General features: G+C 50.0%; 1 long non-coding RNA gene across 1 annotated transcript; it reads left to right on the top strand.

Annotated features, from left to right (window-relative positions):
* Window positions 1–10,224: 10,224 nt before the first annotated feature.
* LOC129783911 (uncharacterized) lies at window positions 10,225–11,402 on the top strand. The gene is made up of 3 exons (XR_008746012.1): window positions 10,225–10,280; window positions 10,794–10,875; window positions 11,289–11,402. It is a non-coding gene; the product is annotated as an uncharacterized LOC129783911 (long non-coding RNA).
* Window positions 11,403–12,855: the final 1,453 nt, after the last annotated feature.

The following is a 12,855-nucleotide window of genomic DNA, read 5'->3' as shown; positions in this document are numbered from 1 at the left end:
TTAGCCGCACTAAACTCTTTACAAGGTGCAACTACTACTCTTGCACCAAGACAACAAGTAACTGTTTCGGCTGTCACTGCTTTCGGCTTAGTATGTGAACAGAATCAAGGTGCTGAAAATCCTCCACCAGCTACTTCGCAGCACTGCTGCTTTGCATGTGAAACCCAGTTGGACTGGTATTCCACCAGAAAAACAGCGGCTCGTTAAGAAATCCCTTTGAGCCTGGCTAAGAAAGGAGGGTTCCAATCCTTCATTAAATGCCGCGGCTCTCATTGAAAACCACAAGCCTCTTCTGAAGACACACGGAAAAAAGACACTTTTCTCCTGATTGGCACCACTCAGGGAGTGGGCTTCACCCCACCTGCCCACTCTCCAGGTCTTACCTGGAGCACCATTACTGTTGAGGTAGCGGCTGGTCACACCGTCCTCCCTAACAGGCTGCTTACGGCCCTCTGCCACCTACCCAAGTATGCCAGGTTTACCCAGGGTTTACACACCGTTCCATCAGCCCTGTATCAGGGCCTACAAACTTCAGGTCCGATACCTCCCTTTTCCATCCTTCCAGCACAGACTCTCCTTGGAGATCACCTGCCAAGTTAACTGCGCGTGTTTATTGTAGGAAAGACTGTATCCTTTGGTTTCTTGCACAGGATTAAACAACACTCTGGTCTGTGCTGTAAGCAGCAGCCTGCCAAGAGGACACCCAGAAGGACGTGCCGATGTTCCCGAAAGGCTTGGGAAGAACTCTACTGTGCCTGGAAAGGTAATGGGAAGGAAAAGACTGGCTCTTTACTGCGGCACATTCTCCCTCACTTCTCAACACTGTAACCTGAATTGATGGTCTCCGATTGCTAAGGAGGACAGCGCAAAACAAAAAAGAGGGATGTCAGCATCCCACATGTAGAATATGAGAGCTTGGAAGGGAAATGGTGTCAAGCAGTACGACAGCTAAACCATAACCGTATCGTGTTCAGATATTTAACGCTACTCTGCTTTGGTAGTGCCGGGGAGAAAACATCATGCTATACAACAAGCAAGCCCAGGAGAAAGCCTCCTCCCCTCACACACAAAGCTTCTTTAGATTACTTACTTCCAGCAGTTCTACTTGGGCTGACACCGTTCTCTAGAAGCAACACACTGAGGTTCAGATCCAACTTTGCAGCTGTGCTCATAAATTCCAGTAAAGGATTCCTGCTGCCATAACTCTTTAGCCCCAAGCTGCAGGCTTAATGGCTTCCTCACCTGACTTCCACCAGTAGTTACCCGGCATCACTCTCATTCTCCTCCAGCGTTACGCATTTGCCGTAGATATGTACTGCAATCTCGGCAATGTGTAGTAGAAGCTGTAACAGTTAACCTAATGCAGTTAACCTACAGGTGTTCCTGTCCAAGCGAGCGACAGTTTCAGATGTGTTTTCTGCTGCACTCCCTTGCTGGGGACTAGTGTTAGCCCTACGTTTCACACTGCCTTTAAGCGCTGCAGAAATGGAGTCAAGCCACTCCTTTACACGTTGCTTTCTCTTTTGGAAAAGCTTCTGCAGAAACAATTCCAAGCCTCTGCACAACCTGCACACAGAGTGGGACTCCAGGACACGCCTCTCACCCAGCGTTCCTCCCCATCCGTCAGCTCGCGCGACCGTGCTCGCGTCCAGGGGAGTTCTGACCTCTGCGATGTGGATCGGGAAATTAAGGTAAATCAGGAGTGCTACAGTAGATGGCTTCTTTGTTCAGTTTCAACGCCAACTAACTCTTGGCAAATGCTTTTCTTAAGGCAACAAAATACACACCCAAAAGAGCTACTCCTTTTAAAAGAGAAAAAAGCACCTTAATATTTTTATAGCACTCTAGTGAAAAAAACAGGGATCACCTGTGGGGAAAGGAAAGCGTGTCAAGGCAAAATGCCAGAAGTACTGGCAGAATCGGATGCCTTAATAATACTCATCCTTTCACCTTCCACTGAAGTCAACAGGCTGAGCTGAACGAGGGAACCCTACGGTATCCAAACCTCACAGATCACACAACTTTGGCAACTAACACTACTGCCCTTCACCCGACTCCATCCACGTTTCCTTTCTCCTTCTAGATAGGTCATCATCTTGTAGCACCAGCAGTAGTACCTCTCCATAGGCATCCTAGGCATCAGGAGCCAGCAGCTACCTGAACCCTTTCTTAGAGCTTCTGCTATCAGACGCCTTCTCTTGACAATGTTCAACAGCATCGCAGACTCTACGTTACCCAAACATTACCTGTAACGACAAAGAGACCCACACGACACACGTGCCCCTCTTTTTGCCCTCCAAGCATAAAAAATATCTGCCCGTGCTTCTTCCATTTTCTCCTTTTCTCCAGCTCTTACGGACACTAGTCCCACTCCTGGTGAGGACACAAAGACAGAGAGCGTGCCCCATGCCTCTGCAAAAGGCCTTAAAAGCACAACGAGAAACTCTAAATCTGATTTATTGTTGACCTCAGAGACACAGTTTTTATCTTCCTCTTGTGCCCAAGATGGCTTGCAAAACCCACAAAACCAACAACAAGTTACATGAGTAGCAGTCACCCGCAGGTGCAATGTCCTGAAATTGTTGTGCCTCAAGGCCACAAGCTCGTGGACTGCTATGCTATGGCATGCTGCAATGATAATCAACGTTTGGGGTGTCATTTTATCTACAATATAAAAATGACAGTGCCGGCTGGTAGCACCATTCTGGTGCACCATACTGGGTAAAACCCAAACATCCTTGGTTGTCATTTAATTTTACCAATCTCAATATTAGGCATGTCGTAAGTTGCTATTTGGGTAGAATAACACCCCTAAAATCCCCCAAACATATTGTACCAGGAATTATTGTATATCATACAAAGAGGTTGCTAAATAACTAGTGAGATTCTAGACTTCTCTTTCACAAGACAGTTTCAATTCCCAAAGAAAATCCATGAAAGTTTTTAGTGAAGAAGAGAACCCTCTCACATGAAAACTTCAGTTAGCTATCCCAGGGGGGCGAGCTTGCTGTGCACCCTCCTCGCTGCCCTAAGGATCTTTAGCTCCACCACTGCATGGTCCTTGACCTGTGCAGATGACCACAGAACAATGCCCAGTTGCTGGCTTGTGTGTACCTCAAGTCTCTCACCTTTGGCCAGCGCAATGTCTCCCCCTGAAAGAGGTGCCCTCCCACCCAAACGGCCACCCTGCAAAGCCTCCTGTTTGCCCGCCCCGGTCGCAGCGCTCCCCAGGGCTGAATGTTGTGGGAGTGAGGAGCAGCTTCCAGGACCCCTGGCCCTGCCCACACCTCTTCAGCTGCTCTCGTGGGAGCTGCTGGCTCCTGGAAGGTCTCTGCCCTCCCAGGGGGTTTCGCTGGCTTACGGGCCACTCCCCCCGTACGCTAAGATCCATCACTCCACTGGGGATGCGCTTGCACCCAAGCCAGGTGCCTCAGCGAGTATTTGTTGAACTAGAGCCTGGATCATCACAGAAGAGATCAGATTAGCTCATCCCCCACGTGTGACATTTGCCAGGTGCCTTCAACAAACCAACTGTCTTGGGATGTTCCCAGTCTTAGACGTTACAGTACCGAGTGTGCCAGGCAAGTGCCAGAGGCAAAGACGACTGGGAACATTAGGGACTGCTACTACCGGAAAGGGATACAAACCCCACAGGATAATGGTAATAACAGCTACTAGTCTGTTATTCAACCTCTCAACCCAAACTCTACAACAGATAGCAACTAGAAAGAGATATAAAGAGGAGGCTGCCTCCCTGCGCACACAACCCTTAGGAAAGGCAGAAACCAAGAAGGCCTGGACGTCTCCTTTGCTGTTCTCACTTGTTCTCCACTTCACCCCCAGCGTTTGGCCTCAGCCCACCGGCGGAAGAGCCAGCCTGCCCTGAACAAAGACGCTGCACACGAGGGCCAGCAAGTTCACACAACAAAGACCGATTCTGAGTCAACGTGTGAACCTCACTTGAGCCACGACATGGGGAAGAACAACCGGTGTGACTTGCAGCTTAGCTGCTCAGGCGAAAACTACAACCATCACTCCAGGAACATCCCCCATCCTCGGATGGTCCGCCACATACCAGGTAAGACTTGCTGAGAGACCACACAGAGAGCCAGGACAACTGCCCTGGCACGCTCAGAGAGAAATGTGAGCGTAACCACCATTTTGTTCCAAAATACCCACTGCTGCCGTTTCCCATTTCTAAGAGGAGCATTTCCGCAGAGAAAGCTGCTGCCTTCATTTCAATCGACTGAGCAGCCTTACCTGTCCTCAGCAAGCAATAACCTCAGCTTAGCCGCACTAAACTCTTTACAAGGTGCAACTACTACTCTTGCACCAAGACAACAAGTAACTGTTTCGGCTGTCACTACTTTCGGCTTAGCATGTGAACAGAATCAAGGTGCTGAAAATCCTCCACCAGCTACTTCGCAGCACTGCTGCTTTGCCATGTGAAACCCAGTTGGACTGGTATTCCACCAGAAAAACAGTGGATCCTTAAGAAATCCCTTTGAGCCTGGCTAAGAAAGGAGGGTTCCAATCCTTCATTAAATGCCGCGGCTCTCATTGAAAACCACAAGCCTGTTCTGAAGACACATGAACAATCGACACTTTTCTTCTTATTGGCACCGCTCAGGGAGTGGGCTTCACCCCACCTGCCCACTCTCCAGGTCGTACCTGGAGCACCATTACTGTTGAGGTAGCGGCTGGTCACACCGTCCTCCCTAACAGGCTGCTTACGGCCCTCTGCCACCTACCCAAGTATGCCAGGTTTACCCAGGGTTTACACACCGTTCCATCAGCCCTGTATCAGGGCCTACAAACTTCAGGTCCGATACCTCCCTTTTCCATCCTTCCAGCACAGACTCTCCTTGGAGATCACCTGCCAAGTTAACTGCGCGTGTTTATTGTAGGAAAGACTGTATCCTTTGGTTTCTTGCACAGGATTAAACAACACTCTGGTCTGTGCTGTAAGCAGCAGCCTGCCAAGAGGACACCCAGAAGGACGTGCCGATGTTCCCGAAAGGCTTGGGAAGAACTCTACTGTGCCTGGAAAGGTAATGGGAAGGAAAAGACTTGGCTCTTTACTGCGGCACATTCTCTCTCACTTCTCAACACTGTAACCTGAATTGATGGTCTCCGATTGCTAAGGAGGACAGCGCAAAACAAAAAAGAGGGATGTCAGCATCCCACATGTAGAATATGAGAGCTTGGAAGGGAAATGGTGTCAAGCAGTACGACAGCTAAACCATAACCGTATCGTGTTCAGATATTTAACGCTACTCTGCTTTGGTAGTGCCGGGGAGAAAACATCATGCTATACAACAAGCAAGCCCAGGAGAAAGCCTCCTCCCCTCACACACAAAGCTTCTTTAGATTACTTACTGCCAGCAGTTCTACTTGGGCTGACACCGTTCTCTAGAAGCAACACACTGAGGTTCAGATCCAACTTTGCAGCTGTGCTCATAAATTCCAGTAAAGGATTCCTGCTGCCATAACTCTTTAGCCCCAAGCTGCAGACTTAATGGCTTCCTCACCTGACTTCCACCAGTAGTTACCCAGCATCACTCTCATTCTCCTCCAGTGTTACGCATTTGCCGTAGATATGTACTGCAATCTCGGCAATGTGTAGTAGAAGCTGTAACAGTTAACCTAAAGCAGTTAACCTACAGGTGTTCCTGTCCAAGCGAGCGACAGTTTCAGATGTGTTTTCTGCTGCACTCCCTTGCTGGGGACTAGTGTTAGCCCTACGTTTCACACTGCCTTTAAGCGCTGCAGAAATGGAGTCAAGCCACTCCTTTACACGTTGCTTTCTCTTTTGGAAAGCTTCTGCAGAAACAATTCCAAGCCTCTGCACAACCTGCACACAGAGTGGGACTCCAGGACACGCCTCTCACCCAGCGTTCCTCCCCATCCGTCAGCTCGCGCGACCATGCTCGCGTCCAGGGGAGTTCTGACCTCTGCGATGTGGATCGGGAGATTAAGGTAAATCAGGAGTGCTACAGTAGATGGCTTCTTTGTTCAGTTTCAACGCCAACTAACTCTTGGCAAATGCTTTTCTTAAGGCAACAAAATACACACCCAAAAGAGCTACTCCTTTTAAAAGAGAAAAAAGCACCTTAATATTTTTATAGCACTCTAGTGAAAAAAACAGGGATCACCTGTGGGGAAAGGAAAGCGTGTCAAGGCAAAATGCCAGAAGTACTGGCAGAATCGGATGCCTTAATAATACTCATCCTTTCACCTTCCACTGAAGTCAACAGGCTGAGCTGAACGAGGGAACCCTACGGTATCCAAACCTCACAGATCACACAACTTTGGCAACTAACACTACTGCCCTTCACCCGACTCCATCCACGTTTCCTTTCTCCTTCTAGATAGGTCATCATCTTGTAGCACCAGCAGTAGTACCTCTCCATAGGCATCCTAGGCATCAGGAGCCAGCAGCTACCTGAACCCTTTCTTAGAGCTTCTGCTATCAGACGCCTTCTCTTGACAATGTTCAACAGCATCGCAGACTCTACGTTACCCAAACATTACCTGTAACGACAAAGAGACCCACACGACACACGTGCCCCTCTTTTTGCCCTCCAAGCATAAAAAATATCTGCCCGTGCTTCTTCCATTTTCTCCTTTTCTCCAGCTCTTACGGACACTAGTCCCACTCCTGGTGAGGACACAAAGACAGAGAGCGTGCCCCATGCCTCTGCAAAAGGCCTTAAAAGCACAACGAGAAACTCTAAATCTGATTTATTGTTGACCTCAGAGACACAGTTTTTATCTTCCTCTTGTGCCCAAGATGGCTTGCAAAACCCACAAAACCAACAACAAGTTACATGAGTAGCAGTCACCCGCAGGTGCAATGTCCTGAAATTGTTGTGCCTCAAGGCCACAAGCTCGTGGACTGCTATGCTATGGCATGCTGCAATGATAATCAACGTTTGGGGTGTCATTTTATCTACAATATAAAAATGACAGTGCCGGCTGGTAGCACCATTCTGGTGCACCATACTGGGTAAAACCCAAACATCCTTGGTTGTCATTTAATTTTACCAATCTCAATATTAGGCATGTCGTAAGTTGCTATTTGGGTAGAATAACACCCCTAAAATCCCCCAAACATATTGTACCAGGAATTATTGTATATAATACAAAGAGGTTGCTAAATAACTAGTGAGATTCTAGACTTCTCTTTCACAAGACAGTTTCAATTCCCAAAGAAAATCCATGAAAGTTTTTAGTGAAGAAGAGAACCCTCTCACATGAAAACTTCAGTTAGCTATCCCAGGGGGGCGAGCTTGCTGTGCACCCTCCTCGCTGCCCTAAGGATCTTTAGCTCCACCACTGCATGGTCCTTGACCTGTGCAGATGACCACAGAACAATGCCCAGTTGCTGGCTTGTGTGTACCTCAAGTCTCTCACCTTTGGCCAGCGCAATGTCTCCCCCTGAAAGAGGTGCCCTCCCACCCAAACGGCCACCCTGCAAAGCCTCCTGTTTGCCCGCCCCGGTCGCAGCGCTCCCCAGGGCTGAATGTTGTGGGAGTGAGGAGCAGCTTCCAGGACCCCTGGCCCTGCCCACACCTCTTCAGCTGCTCTCGTGGGAGCTGCTGGCTCCTGGAAGGTCTCTGCCCTCCCAGGGGGTTTCGCTGGCTCACGGGCCACTCCCCCCGTACGCTAAGATCCATCACTCCACTGGGGATGCGCTTGCACCCAAGCCAGGTGCCTCAGCGAGTATTTGTTGAACTAGAGCCTGGATCATCACAGAAGAGATCAGATTAGCTCATCCCCCACGTGTGACATTTGCCAGGTGCCTTCAACAAACCAACTGTCTTGGGATGTTCCCAGTCTTAGACGTTACAGTACCGAGTGTGCCAGGCAAGTGCCAGAGGCAAAGACGACTGGGAACATTAGGGACTGCTACTACCGGAAAGGGAAAAAAAACCCCACAGGATAACGGTAATAACAGCTACTAGTCTGTTATTCAACCTCGCAATCCAAACTCTACAACAGATAGCAACTATTAAGAGACAGGGGGCTGCCTCCCTGCGCGCACAACCCTTAGGAAAGGCAGAAACCAAGAAGGCCTGGACGTCTCCTTTGCTGTTCTCACTTGTTCTCCACTTCACCCCCAGCGTTTGGCCTCAGCCCACCGGCGGAAGAGCCAGCCTGCCCTGAACAAAGACGCTGCACACGAGGGCCAGCAAGTTCACACAACAAAGACCGATTCTGAGTCAACGTGTGAACCTCACTTGAGCCACGACATGGGGAAGAACAACTGGCGTGACTCGCAGCTTAGCTGCTCAGGCGAAAACTACTACCATCACTCCAGGAACATCCCCCATCCTCGGATGGTCCGCCACATACCAGGTAAGACTTCCCGAGAGACCACACAGAGAGCCAGGACAACTGCCCTGGCACGCACAGAGAGAAATGTGAGCGTAACCACCATTTTGTTCCAAAATACCCACTGCTGCCGTTTCCCATTTCTAAGAGGAGCATTTCCACAGAGAAAGCTGCTGCCTTCATTTCAATCGACTGAGCAGCCTTACCTGTCCTCAGCAAGCAATAACCTCAGCTTAGCCGCACTAAACTCTTTACAAGGTGCAACTACTACTCTTGCACCAAGACAACAAGTAACTGTTTCGGCTGTCACTGCTTTCGGCTTAGTATGTGAACAGAATCAAGGTGCTGAAAATCCTCCACCAGCTACTTCGCAGCACTGCTGCTTTGCCATGTGAAACCCAGTTGGACTGGTATTCCACCAGAAAAACAGCGGCTCGTTAAGAAATCCCTTTGAGCCTGGCTAAGAAAGGAGGGTTCCAATCCTTCATTAAATGCCGCGGCTCTCATTGAAAACCACAAGCCTCTTCTGAAGACACACGGACAAACGACACTTTTCTCCTGATTGGCACCGCTCAGGGAGTGGGCTTCACCCCACCTGCCCACTCTCCAGGTCGTACCTGGAGCACCATTACTGTTGAGGTAGCGGCTGGTCACACCGTCCTCCCTAACAGGCTGCTTACGGCCCTCTGCCACCTACCCAAGTATGCCAGGTTTACCCAGGGTTTACACACCGTTCCATCAGCCCTGTATCAGGGCCTACAAACTTCAGGTCCGATACCTCCCTTTTCCATCCTTCCAGCACAGACTCTCCTTGGAGATCACCTGCCAAGTTAACTGCACGTGTTTATTGTAGGAAAGACTGTACCCTTTGGTTTCTTGCACAGGATTAAACAACACTCTGGTCTGTGCTGTAAGCAGCAGCCTGCCAAGAGGACACCCAGAAGGACGTGCCGATGTTCCCGAAAGGCTTGGGAAGAACTCTACTGTGCCTGGAAAGGTAAGGGGGTGGGGGGGTGGGTAGGGGGGGGGAAGTCATTGCTCTTTATTGCAGCACACTCTCCCTCACTTCTCAACACTGTAACCTGAATTGATGGTCTCCGATTGCTAAGGAGGACAGCACAAAACAAAAAAGAGGGATGTCAGCATCCCACGTGTAGAACATGAGAGCTTGGAAGGGAAATGGTGTCAAGCAGTACGACAGCTAAACCATAACCGTATCGTGTTCAGATATTTAACGCTACTCTGCTTTGGTAGTGCTGGGGAAAAAACATCGCACTATACAACAAGCAAGCCCAGGAGAAAGCCTCCTCCCCTCACACACAAAGCTTCTTTAGATTACTTACTGCCAGCAGTTCTACTTGGGCTGACACCGTTCTCTAGAAGCAACACACTGAGGTTCAGATCCAACTTTGCAGCTGTGCTCATAAATTCCAGTAAAGGATTCCTGCTGCCATAACTCTTTAGCCCCAAGCTGCAGGCTTAATGGCTTCCTCACCTGACTTCCACCAGTAGTTACCCGGCATCACTCTCATTCTCCTCCAGCGTTACGCATTTGCCGTAGATATGTACTGCAATCTCGGCAATGTGTAGTAGAAGCTGTAACAGTTAACCTAAAGCAGTTAACCTACAGGTGTTCCTGTCCAAGCGAGCGACAGTTTCAGATGTGTTTTCTGCTGCACTCCCTTGCTGGGGACTAGTGTTAGCCCTACGTTTCACACTGCCTTTAAGCGCTGCAGAAATGGAGTCAAGCCACTCCTTTACACGTTGCTTTCTCTTTTGGAAAGCTTCTGCAGAAACGATACCAAGCCTCTCCACAACCTGCACACAGAGTGGGACTCCAGGACACGCCTCTCACCCAGCATTCCTCCCCATCCGTCAGCTCGCGTGACCGTGCTCGCGTCCAGGGGAGTTCTGACCTCGGTGACACAGATCAGGAAAAAAAGGTAAAGACACGAGGGCTACAGTACATGGATTCCTATCACGGTATGCGTTCTTAGTTCTCTTGAGGATGGTGTGGGACTTCAATGGCCAGATTTCCCACCGCCACCACCCCCGTGGGGAGCCTACTGGCTTTCGTATTTAGCATTTACTCCTTAGTTGCTCTCCCCTACCTGGAAGTTGCTATGGGCAATCACTGGTGGAACGACACAGCTGAAACTTGTTCTCTAAAAAGCAGCCTGTCAATCTGGCATGACACATGCAAGGGGCTTTCCGCGTAGTAAACACTCTTAGCGTTTCCTTGCGGTGTCTCTGAAGTGCCGCGTACACGGCGCTCATGCAACATCACCTTTTGCAGGCTGGCGTCCTTTGCTCACACTGTGGCAAACCTGATGGGACACCTTGGGCTAGGCCATAAAGCCCACACTCACACAGCTAGGGCTAAATGGAAACACATGCAAAAGCTGTCACGAATCAGCTTCTCTTCTTTCATGGTCACTATCCCGTACGTCTTCTAGGTGCTGGATAAAATCAGCCAACTTTTGGAGACAGACTCCCTTACCAAGATCCAAGAATGGTTTGCAAGGGCAAGTAAACAAGGTAACAAAGATACACACCTGCATCCCTTTCTGAGAAGCACGCGCTCTTGTACATTCACATCAAACCCTGAAATTCTCATCGACCTGAGCTGAGTGGCGTTGCCGAGGTGGAAGGAATTGGGACCAGCAAAGTGCGCTGGGCCCAGCTGTGGCTGCGCTGAGCAGTCAGGTGACAGCAGACAGAAAGCAGTCACTCACACCTCAGCGCTCTCCGGTTTGGTGCGGGGCGGAAAAACGCGCTCTCCCACTGGGGCTCTGGGCGGCTGGGGGCGGGCAGAAAGCAAACAAAATGTCTCTCTCGTGTCTTTAAGCCCTTTGAAAACGTGGTAAGGGAACTCCTGAATTCACCCCCAAACATCCAGATCAGCAGCAAGTGGGAATTTGAACAAAATTTCTGCTACCTTCACGTTTCAGAGAAAGACTTTGTGTTCAGTCTGGTGGATTGAGAACTGACTGAGAAAGACGTGCTGAAATCTGAGGAAGGTGCAGCAGAGAACATCAACAGCCCGACTCTGCTGAAGCCTCTCCCTCCACATCGGAGAAGCCTAGACGGGGAAATGACTCCGGCCACGTAAAACCTGCAGGGAGGTTGCCACAATGAGGGATAAGCTAAACCCCACAACCAGAAATTTTTGGGTTCTCCTCCTGTGAAAAAGGTAACTTTGTGATTGCAGTTGATCATGGCCAGCCTTCGACAAAAATGCTCCTAAGTACAAGCCACGCCAGGCAATTTGATACAAGTGTAGTTACACGTGTATCACATTTGATACAAGTTTGATACAAGTACCAAGTTTTAGCAGCACTGGAAACCCCTTGGAGAGCAACCTCCTTTTACATTGCGGTGCACGGTTTATACCTACAAAGACCATCAGGGCACTGGACTATCTCCCTTACGAGGACAGGCTGACAGAGCTGGGCCTGTGTAGCCTGGGGAAGAGTGAGAGGGCATCTCCTCAGTGCACATAAATATCTTTAGGGCAAGTGTCAAGAGGATGGGGCCAGGCTCTTTTCAGTGGTGCCCAGCGTCAGGACAAGGGGCGACGGGCGCCAACTGAAACACAGGAAATTCCATCCGAGTGTGAGGGAAAACACCTTCACTTGGAGGCTGTCGGAGCCCTGGCACAGGCTGCCCAGAGAGGCTGTGCAGCCTCCTTCCCTGGAGATACTCAAACCCCACCTGGACGCGACCCTGTGCAACCCGCTCGAGGCAAACCGGCTTTAGCAGGGGGTTGCACGACATGGCCTGCACAGGTCCCTTCCAACCCCAGCCGTTCCGTGAGCCTGTGACATTCTGAGGTCTGCTCCTGTAAGTCACACGCAAGCTGAAACTCCCTCTGCCAACAAACTCTGGCATTCGCCCTCTGCTAACATCTCGCCCTCACTCTCTGCAGGCTACGTCAGGCCTCCTCAGACCTTTCCAGCTACCAAAGCCCACTCTTGCACCCTCTACCCAGTCAGGGCAAGCCAAACATACTGGCGCTGCCAAGGAACGCCACCGTCACCTCTTTGTGCCCCTTCTGAAGCACACGGAGGCAACACAAGCCAGTCCCAGCGTACGTGATCATTTTAACAAAGCCACTCATGCCAGCTCTGACGCTGCCAGCATTTACTATTGCTTGGAACTCAGCTGGAGGAGAGGGTGAAGAGGAATCTTACCTAAGAACTAGAAGGAGGAAGAGGAAACCTCCAAAGCAAGCACCTCTGCTTTTCGACAGCGGTGCCCAGTGAGGCTTCTTTGCCAAAGAGCAGATGTGCTTCTATACTCTCAGCTGCGTACCGAACAAAGCCAAACAAGCCTAACAGCATCCTAAGCCTAGCCTCGTAATATACAGCTTGCTTTTCCAAAATGTTTTCCAGAAAGGGAGAAAGAACATCTTTTGTTCGCAACGCTGAGAAAGAGAGGTCCAGCGCAAGCAGACACGCTCTTCCCAGGGAAGAGCTACAGCTGAGAAAGTGTGGTGGAAACAAGAGGCCGTCCTGC

Source organism: Falco peregrinus, chromosome 2 (genome assembly GCF_023634155.1).
Source record: "Falco peregrinus isolate bFalPer1 chromosome 2, bFalPer1.pri, whole genome shotgun sequence".
NCBI lineage: Eukaryota > Metazoa > Chordata > Aves > Falconiformes > Falconidae > Falco > Falco peregrinus.
The sequence above is the reverse complement of the archived record's forward strand: the minus strand, read 5'-3'. Positions and strand labels throughout refer to the sequence as shown.